Here is a 13,639-nt window from a genome sequence, read left to right as displayed (position 1 = left end):
ACACAAGAATTATAATTCGCTTCGGCGAACAATTTGCGAAAGTAAATGTTCCGTAAATTGTTTGCTAGCTCAATAATTTTTTGTAAAAGGGTAGTCTTTCAGAATTATTTAATGATATTAGTAAAGAGGCGCCTAATGAATTTTTAGTGGTGTTTTATGTACTAATATATAGTTCCATATATTCTATCATATAATAATAAAAAATTATTGCTTTTTTTAAATGGCGGGGCCAAAATTGGAATGAGACAGGGAAAAACATTCATATACGATCAGAAAAAAGGTCCAAAGTTCTCCGCTAAGGATGCGTTTACGATCATTTGAGAACGAAACATTGCCTGCCGCAAACGGAGCAACGCGTCGTGGGAAATGTTCCGAAAAAGTTCGGTTAGTGATTATTGTTTTCAACAGTTTGGTCCGCAAAACATCTGTTTACGGATTCGTTTGTGGATATTTGGTTGGTTGGGAATGGTCACAAGCAGAATTTATTTACTAGTCGCGTTAAGTCACCAGTGTTGAAGGACTTCAAAAATAAAAAAGCTAGATCGGCCAAATAAAAAAGCTTAAAGAAGCCAAATGGCCCAAAATAAAAGGTCAAAAAAAGGCCAGCCTTTTCAACATTTCATTAACTCTTATGTACAAAGAGGTGGTACAAATGCACTACCGAGCAACTAAAATGTAAATATCTGGACAACCAAATTACTTACGATCATGAAATTTCATGAAAGTTGTTTAATAAAACCATTTTAATAATAAAGGGGACTCTTTTTTAGGGTCTGAAAACCCATAGTCCTTAAAGACAAAGTATTGGTATATTTGTACCACCAAATATCTGCATACATTACAATACGATTACAATCGTGAATGTTTCAATTAGAACGCGCGTAGTGAAGAGCAAGCCGTATATACACGCAAATGAAGCAGACTAAACGGCGAAGTCGATTACTATTTGACAAACTGTTTAACTCGACAAGGGTGCTTCAAAGCACACCTTCACCGATTCAAACACGAACCGGAACCATATGGAACCATATGCGACTACTGCGTAGGAGATGCAATAGAATACGTCTTTTTTGAGTATATGCGATTTGACAGTACCAGATGCAAACTTCGCAACATATCTGGCGAGAGTTTCACGCCTGAGTCACTCGTGAAGGCTATGCTAAAAAGCAGCGAAAATGGTCGGCAGCATGTGACGTATTAGCAGAGGCGATGAAGGGTGAGGATTGTCCTTAAAAAATACTAGTTTGAAAATAAGAAAAGCCACGAAGCTAAATCCTAAATTTCGAAGCTAAACGATAAAGAAAAAAGCTAGATCTAGCCTCAAAAAGGCTAAACTGGCAACACTGTTGGTCACGCGCTCAATTACGAAATCCCCAAAAAAATTTCAACAATTGCCCATCGAAAACTTATTTTTTGCATGCAGTGGCAGTTTGCAGATTCGAAAGATTTATATGTATATTCTGCTAGTTATTATTGTTTCTCTTTAATCCGATTTTTTGTCATACATAAGCATATACACATAGCTATGTATGTATATATTTTGATTTATTTCTTAACACTACAGGTTAACAAGATTTTTAAAGCTATAAGCATGCATGGAACTTGACAACGAGCGGAATGCTCCACAGCTACATATATACAAGTACTTGCATGCATTCTACCTATCTATAATTCTTTTTACCTCCCTTTTATTAGCTCGGGATGTAACTATGTAATATTGATGCGTCTAAAAGACGGATGGGCAAAGCCAGGTAGGACCCTCTAGAATTGATGTTAAGAAAGAAGAAGTGAATAACAGCATTTTTTTATGAATTAGCCTCGGAGTCCCTACCCAAAATAGAAATAAATGTTAGTAATAAAAGTTACATCGCGCTTATTGACACGAGGAGCTAGTCTGAGCTTGATCNGTCAACAATTGCCCATCGAAAACTTATTTTTTGCATGCAGTGGCAGTTTGCAGATTCGAAAGATTTATATGTATATTCTGCTATTATTGTTTCTCTTTAACCCGTATTTTTGTCATACATAAGCATATACACATAGCTATGTATGTATATATTTTGATTTATTTCTTAACACTACAGGTTAACAAGAATTTTAAAGCTATAAGCATGCATGGAACTTGACAACGAGCGGAATGCTCCACAGCTACATATATACAAGTACTTGCATGCATTCTACCTATCTATAATTCTTTTTACCTCCCTTTTATTAGCTCGGGATGTAACTATGTAATATTGATGCGTCTAAAAGACGGATGGGCAAAGCCAGGTAGGACCCTCTAGAATTGATGTTAAGAAAGAAGAAGTGAATAACAGCATTTTTTTATGAATTAGCCTCGGAGTCCCTACCCAAAATAGAAATAAATGTTAGTAATAAAAGTTACATCGCGCTTATTGACACGAGGAGCTAGTCTGAGCTTGATCAATAGCGAAATAAACGATTTCCCTAAAATTTAATTACAAAATCCATTAACGAGGACAAGATTAACTATGCAGTGCACACAGTAGCACCAAAAGAATTTAATTTACCCAACAACGCCAGAGAAAGCTGGAAAGCCACACCTCTCACAGGACGAACATATGACTTTATAATAGGCATGGATAAGCTTACTTTTCTTAATGCGAATATTGACATTGAAAAACGAAAGATAACTTTAAATCGAAATGAAAGCAGAATTCTAAACAAATTAAACGATTTAAATCAAATATGTACCTTTGAATCTACAGATTTAAACTTTGAAAGATTAAATCTAGAACATTTAAATGATGAAGAATATAGGGAAATTACTAAACTGCTTAAAAGATTTAATAAATTGTTGTTTAAAGAAAGTGATAAACTAACAAATACTACTGAAATTCAACATGAAATAAAAACCACAACGCAACAGCAAATTAACTCGATGTTATATAGGTACCCACCTCAGCATGAAATGGAGGTGCGGAAGCAAATTAAAGAAATGGAAGAACAAGGAATTATTCAAAAGAGCCATTCCAGATATTCAAGCCCATTAATAGTGGTACCCAAAAAAATAGATAATTCAGGTGAGAAAAAATATCGAATTGTAATAGACTACAGAAAGCTTAATGAAGTTACAATAGACGACAAGCATCCACTTCCAAATATTGATTCAATTTTGGATAAGCTAGGGAGAGCTCAGTCAGATATTAGTAAAACAGGAAGACCGAGAAAAAACTGCATTTGTAACACGACATGGACTTTATGAATTCATTACGATGCCATTCGGTATGAAAAACGCGCCAGCCATATTCCAACGGCTGATGAATGATATCCTTAGAGATTACATAAATAAAATATGTGTCGTGTATTTAGACGACATCCTAGTGGTGCATTTACATGGTATGAATCTGTTCATAAGCCGTATGAATTTTCCTATAAAAGAAGCAACAACTCTATGAAGAAATGAATGAAAGCGATATATATTTAACAATTTTGACTTGTATACTAGACAATATTTTTTTTGTAAACAAATAAAAAAATTTTATTTTGTGCTAGCTTCGAAACTAGAAGCTTATTTTTTTGTTAAATGTGCTTTAAAAAGGACCTACTGCCAATAAAGCCTTGTGGATTGCTATTTTTCCATATTTGTAATGCTTCCATTTAAACATCTTTGTGGAAAAACAGTTTTTTGTTCAGAATTGCTTGTTTACGAAACGTTTGGCATAAGTTGAAATCATAGGGATGCCGTTTTCTTCCGTTTCTCAGTGGATTTTATACTTGAAAAGGCACCAAAATATGTATGCAATACTTCTACATATCTTCGTTTAAAGCACAAAACCGCGCATCAAGGAAATGCAAAACCTCGTATGGGAGATTGCCTAAATTTTAAAAACTGTTCTCTCTTTTAAACTTAATAATCTTCTCTCCTTATGTCTAAGTCGATATTTTATTATATCGATATTTTATTATAAATGGCTAAGGGCTTGATGTCAGGAGCTTCCGATGACCAAATATCTTTTTTGGCACAAATTTCAGTTCCGAGGTTTTGCAGAACCACGATACGCGCTTTAAAGCCTTGTGGATTGCAATTTTTCCATATTCGTATTGCTTCCATTCAAACATCTTTGTGGAAAAACAGTTTTTTGTTCAGAATTGCTTGTTTACGAAACATTTGGCATAAGTTGAAATCATAGGGATTTTCTTCCGTTTCTCAATGGATTTTATACTTAAAAAGGCACCAAAATATGTATGCAATACTTCTACATATCGTCGTTTTAAGTACAGTAAAGTTACACAATATGTTAGTGTTTGGAATAGCTTCTCCTCCGATATGTGGCGTGCGTGATTTTGTCACACAAAGTAAAGGACAGTTTTACGCCGACTCCGAACGGCAATTTTGTTTTTATGAGAAGCTGTTTCCATGGCAGAATACACTCGGAGGTTTACTATTACCAACAGAGGGGCAACCACTATTAGAAAAACTGGGCTTGAACTCAGGCTCTGCGTAATGCTCTACAGCAGCCGCCACTACTTTTACATATATTGCTGGTATATTCAAAATACTATCCCGAACTTCGGAGTGTATATATCGATGGCTGAGTGGAAGATCGACCTATCTCGGCAGCCAGTTCGAAAACGCTCTATCTCAAAAAACTTTTCAAGAACGCCCTATTTCAGAATTCGTTTCAAAAACGCCCTATCTCAGCTGCCGATTCAAAAACGCCCTATATCAGCATATTTTCAATACATTTTGAAGTGAGATAGGGCGTTTTTGAACCGAATTTTGAGATAGGGTGTTTTTCAATTAAAATCTGAAATAGGGCGTTCTTGAAAAGTTGTTTGAGATAGAGCGTTTTCGAACTGGCTGCCGAGATAGGTCGATCTTCCACTCAGCCATCGATATGTAATATAAAAAAGAATGAGAGGTACTATAAGAAAATGTACCCAAAATTCTGGAGCAAATGAAAAAATGCTCATTGAAAATAGTTCACATGTATAAATTAAAAGATATAACTTACTAGGTTACAGCGCTAAACAAAAGGAAAAGTTAGAAAAAATAGCAATGCGGTTTGAAGGAAACATGAAGCCATAAAATGCTTGTTTGTTTCGTTAATACTCTGAACTTTGTAAGATATGGCACTCTATTATTTGCAGTAGTTTGCAAATATTCACTAATGGTTCTAAAATCGCAAACATTTTCGTGGGATGTTTTTGTTTGATTTCGAATTGAAAATACATTACGATCATATTGTACCGAAATAAGTGCGGTATCTCTGCATTTTTGTAAAAGCCAGAAAGAAGCATAAACTGTATGAAAAAATGAAAGGGAGAAGTATACATGCCTTCTATAATATTGACTTATATGTATATTTGGCAAGTCTTTGTGTAAACAACAAAAAATACAAATTTTCATTTCTTTGCCAGCTTGGAAAATATAGGCTTATTTTTACTTAAACGTGATATGATTTTCTTCCGTTTCTCAATGGATTTTATACTTAAAAAGGCACCAAAATATGTATGCAATACTTCTACATATCGTCGTTTTAAGTACAGTAAAGTTACACAATATGTTAGTGATATAAAGCTCATTAAAATGTTCTGTAATGTCTTGTTGTAAGTTTGTTATCATAGTTCTTCGTATTTTTATTGTCCACTAAACGTGAGTGGTTTCAATTTAAAAAGTTCTAGTACAAAGAATTTCTTTGTTTTAAATTTGTTTGTTTATTGTTTTTAATTTTTAAAATTCATACTTTTGACATGTATGTGAATGGCGGAGTTGCCGCTTTCCTCCTTTTCGGTGGGTTTTTATATTAAAAAGGCATCAAAATGGGAAAAACCCCTCTTGGTATCTCTGCATCTGTTAAACTTTTTATGGGAAGATGTATGAAAATTCAACTTGCTATAATTTCATATGCTTAACAGTATCACAACAGTATGTTTACAGTATCTCCCCATAACTTTTCATATGAAAAAATTTATTATATGCATCCCACTCGATATCATTGAATTCCTCATTAGAACGTGTAGTCCCTCTATTTTAACGTATCAACAGTTCATATGGCTTCATACCATGTAAATGCGCCATAATTTTCAGCACGTCATTAAATGAACATATTAGGGCAATAAGTGACATTTTTAAAGTGCTTGAAAGTAAGAATTTAAAAATCCAAATAGATAATTGTAACTTTCTAAAAAAGGAAACCGAGTTCCTTGGACACATTTTAACAAAAGATGGTATGAAGCCAAACCCTAATAAAATTAAAGTTATTGAAAACTTGCAATTGCCTAAAACGGAAGAACAGATTAAAAGTTTTCTAGGATTAACTGGTTACTATCGAAAATTCGTAAAAGATTACGCTAAGGTAGCCCAACCAACTACTAAATATCTTAAGAAAGATGCGAAAATTAACCTTAAAGACCCGACATACATCGAAGCTTTCGAAAAACTTAAAACATTAATAAGTACACATCCAGTTTTGCGTTATCCAGATTTTGAGAAGCAATTTACATTGACAACAGATGCATCAAACTATGCGGTAGGTGCAGTATTGCCACAAGAAGGACACCCAGTGTGTTATGCCTCAAGAACTTTGAATAGCCACGAAAGAAGCTATTCTGCAACAGACAAAGAGTTTCTCGCAATAATGTGTAGTGTCAATTACTTTAGACCATACGTCTATGGAAGAAAATTTAAAATTTTAACAGACCACCAACCAATCAAATACTCCAAACATTCCAAATGCAGAGGAAAAGATATGTCACCACGACATCGAAGATGGTTGTTAAAATTAGGGGAATATCAATTTGACATAAAATATTTAAAAGGTAAAGAAAATAAAGTAGCTGACTTTTTAAGTAGAATAGAAAATAGTAAAAACACTATTTCAGAAAAAAACGGAGTTAACAATATTAAGAATGATGAAGCAATGGCAACAGTACATTCAGCCGAAGAAGATTTAGGAGATTATTTCCCAATTAAAGAAGAAATAGTTAATAAATATAAGACACAGATAATTTTAACGAATAATAAGACAGAGGAATTCAAAATGTTACATGGAAAAAGAATTACTTTTATTTCAGAGCACGATTTTGATAGAATGAGCGAAATACTCCGAAAATATATCAGAAAAGGTAAAATAGGAATATTTTCAGAAATATCAGAGCGTAAATACAATATAGTGCGGGAAAAACTTGTTGACATGTTTTCAAATGATAATCAAATTGAATTTATTAAATGCAAAAAGAGGGCACAGGATATTGAAACAGAAGTCGAGGCAGTGAAGCAAATCTCTTTGTATCATGTTAGAGAAAGCGTGAACGCTTCAGGGTATTCAGGTATTCAGGAAACATACAACCAGATAAGAAATAAAATTTATTATCCAAAATTAATGGAACTAATTCAAATTGTAATTAACCAGTGTGAAGTTTGTCAAGAAGTCAAGTATGACAGAAATCCCATTAAACCGAAGTTGAAGTTTACGGAGACGCCTACAGGAATAAATGATATTATACATATCGATACGTATGTTATGAAAGGATTTCATTTTGTGACAGTTGTTGATAAATTTTCTAAATTTGGTGCAGCTTATCCGCTGAATGATAGAAATCATATTACGATAATGGAACAGCAAGACCATTTTGCGAAATTTGGGAAAACTAGGAAAATAGTAGCAGACAACGAATTCAAAACTACAAGATTAAAAGAATTTTTAGATTGTGAAAATGTGGAACTTCATTTAACGAAACCTCATAGCCATACAGGCAATGCCGATGTTGAAAGGTTTCACAACACTGTATCAGAAAAGTTTAGAATCCTGTATAATTTAAATAAAGAACTATCAGTAAAACAACTCATACAAAAAGCTATTCGAAATTATAACGACCGATTTCATTCAACCATAAAGTGCACCCCAAACGAAGCTCATTCTAATAAAATAGATCAAGAAACAGTAAGGAAAAACTTAGAAACAACGAAACGTAAAATCATAGAAAAACTGAATAGTAAACGGAAAACTTACGAGGAGAAAAGAACGGAAGGATTTATTAAAAATTATAAAGCTGTTAGACATAAGGAGCACCCTCGGTATAAGAAAGGAAATCTAAAACACGTCCACCAATGTAACATTAAGAAACCATTAAAATTTGCATATATTCAGGGTGATAATAATGATGACATTGATATGGACACAACCAACTAGAGGACTACTGACATCTACAAAATTGACGGATCAGGTAGGATTCATAGATATTCAAATGCGAACTCAAGAGATNTCACTTAGGTATTCAGGAAACATACAACCAGATAAGAAATAAAATTTATTATCCAAAATTAATGGAACTAATTCAAATTGTAATTAACCAGTGTGAAGTTTGTCAAGAAGTCAAGTATGACAGAAATCCCATTAAACCGAAGTTGAAGTTTACGGAGACGCCTACAGGAATAAATGATATTATACATATCGATACGTATGTTATGAAAGGATTTCATTTTGTGACAGTTGTTGATAAATTTTCTAAATTTGGTGCAGCTTATCCGCTGAATGATAGAAATCATATTACGATAATGGAACAGCAAGACCATTTTGCGAAATTTGGGAAAACTAGGAAAATAGTAGCAGACAACGAATTCAAAACTACAAGATTAAAAGAATTTTTAGATTGTGAAAATGTGGAACTTCATTTAACGAAACCTCATAGCCATACAGGCAATGCCGATGTTGAAAGGTTTCACAACACTGTATCAGAAAAGTTTAGAATCCTGTATAATTTAAATAAAGAACTATCAGTAAAACAACTCATACAAAAAGCTATTCGAAATTATAACGACCGATTTCATTCAACCATAAAGTGCACCCCAAACGAAGCTCATTCTAATAAAATAGATCAAGAAACAGTAAGGAAAAACTTAGAAACAACGAAACGTAAAATCATAGAAAAACTGAATAGTAAACGGAAAACTTACGAGGAGAAAAGAACGGAAGGATTTATTAAAAATTATAAAGCTGTTAGACATAAGGAGCACCCTCGGTATAAGAAAGGAAATCTAAAACACGTCCACCAATGTAACATTAAGAAACCATTAAAATTTGCATATATTCAGGGTGATAATAATGATGACATTGATATGGACACAACCAACTAGAGGACTACTGACATCTACAAAATTGACGGATCAGGTAGGATTCATAGATATTCAAATGCGAACTCAAGAGATAGTCAAGGATACAGATATAGTATTACACATAATAAATATAAAAGAAATAGAAAGTGTAGTTAATGAAATGACTGACAATATTATTCTCATAAAAACGAACAATAAGGACATTTTACACGCAGAGTTGTTAGAAGCTAGAAATAAATTAATGACGTTAATACCGAACCCAAACGGAAAAGCAAGGGAACTAGTAAATACAATAGGCAGTGTATACAAATGGATGTTTGGTACAATGGACGACAATGATAGACAAATTATTCAAAACCATCTGCTAAAGACGGACGAGACAGATACACATAAATGATTATTTTAATTTAGCGATAGAACAAATAAACAATATTGTAAGTAATGATAGAAAACAAATTGAAAAAAGTTGTTATGTTATAAATAGCTAAGGCTTCCTCAAGTGGGCACCGAATTTACCAACATTAATATTTTTCAGTGATATTCAGGCAGCGCAAATCTTGCAAAGCCATTGCACATAGCACGGATTGCATGGATTGCATAACTTGCAAACACACAACAACAAAATACATGGGAAACGACATTTCCTATCGCTGCAAAACCCATGTAATAGCATGGCAAGATAAATGCGACCCTGTGCTAGTTGTTTTGTTGTTGGAATTGCTACATATTTCTCTTTCCTCTCATCTCGCTCACTTCATTTTTTTTGCTGTCTCTTATTATTGTATTTGATACATAATTTCGCTGCTTGCTACCCATGCATGCTACCACTTTGCAATGGGGTGCTCTCGTACTCTTCGAAATTCGGAAAAGTATTGGTCGGAATGAATTTTTATTTGCCTGCGTGCGGGCCCGACTCGCGTGGCTGGATCGCGCGATTCAAGTAATTTCCGTGCGTCCGGGCGTTTTTTAAAAAATAGTTTTACGCGATTAACCAAAAGACAACAAGTGGGTTTGGGCTCTCGAATCAGACTGAATTAAAATTATTTATTCAATTTAAAATTAAGCTTATATTCTAGTTACAATATTTGCTTACTAATTACTTTTGGCATATGAATTTAATAAAACTGCTTGCTAATCAATTTGTTCCATGTGAACTAAATAAAACTGCTTGCTAATCAATATGTTCCCCAATTTACTAATTCTCGGAAATTTGGTGTATTTTTGATTTTCAATTTCTCTTTTTGTGTACAACTTTTGCAATATGCCGGAAATGGTTTTATGTTTCAACTTTATTAATTTGCTTCAAGAATTCTTCATACTTATCAATTGCACCGTCAGGTGTTTTTGTGTAGCTGTTAATATATGTAACTCGCGCAATCCGTGTTGACTTCTTGCGCGAGAAAGAAATGCACGTTTCAATCGTTCCACTTTTATTCCTCATGCTCGAATTTCGCATGCCCGCGGGAGTCGGGCGCGCACACTGGCAAATAAAAATTCATTCCGACGAAACTATATCGAAATGCACGCATTTTTTCATAGATAAATGCAGAAATGTTTATTACATAAGTTGTTGTTAAAAAATTTCGTCCACGAAGCGCAGAAATTGCTTAAAAGTTCAATTTTTCACAAAAAAATTATTGAAAAGCAAAAAAAAAAAGATTTTTGTAACGCAAATAATTTAATTGTATAGTTTAATGTTTCTTAAATCTGCACTCAAATAATTTTTTCATTCGGACACTTATGCCGAATTTCCACTAGGCATTGAAATGACAAAAAATGTATGCCATTCAAAAAAATGCCATGTGGAAAGGAACTTAATGACTATTTTTTAATGTAATGACACGATTATTTTTTAATGCCCAACTTTGTCATTTGTCATTTTTGCCATTTAATGCCTAGAGGAAATCCAGCATTACTTTCAAGGAAAAATAAAAATTTCCAAAAAACTGCAAAAATTTTCAATTGTTGATTAAAAAAAAACCATTTAAAATTTTGCAACAAACTAACACAAAACTCGGCGCTGCCTGAATATCATTGAAAAATATTAATGTTGGTAAATTCGGTGCCCAAATAAGATAATAGATGAAGAATATCAACAATACATGTATTTAGAACAAATGAATGAAAAAATGCAAGACAATGCACAATGGTTCGGATCGCAAATCTAGCTGGACGAAACTATCTAAACAAATACTCTTTGATGGATTTTTACACCACTTCTTATCTAGGGGCTTTTGGGTCGCTGATTACGAATCTGAAGCCACTTATCAAAAATTCAAAATGGCGGATCCCATATGGCGGACGAAAATTTAAAAAAATCGGCAATTTCTATGAAACTAGATATCTGGGGGTTTTCTGGGTCGCTGATTACGAATCCAAAGTCATTTACCAAAAATTCAAAATGGCGGATCCAACAGGGCAAACGAAATATTTAAAAAATCTTAACCCTTCACATATGAAAATGTTTTGTTCAGAGATTATTCTTAAAACGATTACAAATTTGTTAAAAGTTGAATAAAAATATTTCGCTTTATATTTTGATTTTTATTTTCAGTTCACAATAACAATGACTTAGTATATTTTAAAATAATCTTATAGAACAGCTAATTCTCTAATAAAAATTGTCCGTATCATAACTATGCGACACCCACATATTGACGAGTTTTGACTATTTATTTTATTATTATTTAATCTTAATTACTTTTTTGCATAAAAATTTAGTTTGTTCGTTATCAAAGAAATTGTGCAAATCCAGGTTTCAAACTTTGTGCAATATTTGAAAAAAAAAGAAACTCAACAAACTTTCACAAAAATTTCGATGTCTTTAATTAGGTTTCTTAGAAAGATATTAAGTATTCAGTTTTCTAGCCCATACAACTTTAGTAAAATAAAGTGCAAGTTTAAAGTACCTAGGGGTTTTTTTTTGTTGTTGAAGGTGTTGCTCATATTCTCTATATAAAAAAATCATCGAACATACTTCGTATGGAAGAAAATGACTGCCATCGTCAACAAAAAAATTGCCAAAAATCAACGAAAAGCCCTAGGTACTTCAAACTTGCACTTTATTTCACTGAAATTGAATGGGCTACAAAACTGAATACTCAATATCTTTCTAAGAAACCTAATTAAAAACATCGACATTTTTGCGAAAGTTTGCTGGTTTAAAATTTAAGAACACAGCAAGAAACACAAATAAATTTCAGAAAAAAAATGTATAACAGCGTTTAAAGATTTGCATGCCTGTTGTATAATTTTTTAATATCAGAAATCAGAAAATTTGCGAGTTACTATTTTTTTTAACTCTTACATAACCAAAGTTTTGACAACTCCAAGTAGTTTTCTGTTTTAACACCGAACCACCCCCTCCCCCATCACCCCCTGGATCCGAAACTGATCTTATATTTATATTCAGATACCCTAAAACTCTTATATAGTTGTCATATAAAGTTTACAATAGTATAAATTCCTGTTAATAATTACTTTTGAATTTTGAGATTGGACATACCGTCACTAAAATGCAAATATCTAAGCCAAGTGGTTGCACTTGGTTATCGAACTTACCCTCTGCATTCGCGATGGTGTAAAGAGTAATGTGCAAGTGGTTTTATAACGGCCTTCGGCGGCCTTTACTTTTCCTACTCTTTAATTTATTTTTTAATGAATCAAAACGACGAATTTTCAGCATACATTTGATTATACCAATGTGGACACAAATTGCGTTATGACCTCTGAATCTATAGCGGAATAAGTGTAGTTTTTGGTTTATAAAGTCAATTTNCACTGAAATTGAATGGGCTACAAAACTGAATACTCAATATCTTTCTAAGAAACCTAATTAAAAACATCGACATTTTTGCGAAAGTTTGCTGGTTTAAAATTTAAGAACACAGCAAGAAACACAAATAAATTTCAGAAAAAAAATGTATAACAGCGTTTAAAGATTTGCATGCCTGTTGTATAATTTTTTAATATCAGAAATCAGAAAATTTGCGAGTTACTATTTTTTTTAACTCTTACATAACCAAAGTTTTGACAACTCCAAGTAGTTTTCTGTTTTAACACCGAACCACCCCCTCCCCCATCACCCCCTGGATCCGAAACTGATCTTATATTTATATTCAGATACCCTAAAACTCTTATATAGTTGTCATATAAAGTTTACAATAGTATAAATTCCTGTTAATAATTACTTTTGAATTTTGAGATTGGACATACCGTCACTAAAATGCAAATATCTAAGCCAAGTGGTTGCACTTGGTTATCGAACTTACCCTCTGCATTCGCGATGGTGTAAAGAGTAATGTGCAAGTGGTTTTATAACGGCCTTCGGCGGCCTTTACTTTTCCTACTCTTTAATTTATTTTTTAATGAATCAAAACGACGAATTTTCAGCATACATTTGATTATACCAATGTGGACACAAATTGCGTTATGACCTCTGAATCTATAGCGGAATAAGTGTAGTTTTTGGTTTATAAAGTCAATTTGCAATTATTCAAAGATTTGTGAGTGCAATTAGCAATCTTTTAAGTTAAATTTCAGTTTTTAAAATAGAGT

The 13,639-nt window shown here is 33.1% G+C and overlaps 1 protein-coding gene across 1 annotated transcript in view; it reads right to left on the bottom strand.

Annotated features, from left to right (window-relative positions):
• LOC108371389 (syntaxin-binding protein 5-like) overlaps window positions 1-12,852 on the bottom strand; it is a 552,451-nt gene extending 539,599 nt beyond the window's left edge. The window contains exon 1 of the mRNA XM_017626982.1: window positions 12,644-12,852. The gene's annotated coding sequence lies outside the window, so the exon portion shown is untranslated. The remainder of the gene's footprint in view (window positions 1-12,643) is intronic.
• Window positions 12,853-13,639: the final 787 nt, after the last annotated feature.

Source organism: Rhagoletis zephyria, unplaced genomic scaffold (assembly GCF_001687245.7).
Source record: "Rhagoletis zephyria isolate East Lansing unplaced genomic scaffold, Rhagoletis_zephyria_1.1 Rzeph_scaffold_00068, whole genome shotgun sequence".
Classification (NCBI taxonomy): domain Eukaryota; kingdom Metazoa; phylum Arthropoda; class Insecta; order Diptera; family Tephritidae; genus Rhagoletis; species Rhagoletis zephyria.
This window is presented reverse-complemented; position numbering and strand designations above follow the sequence as displayed.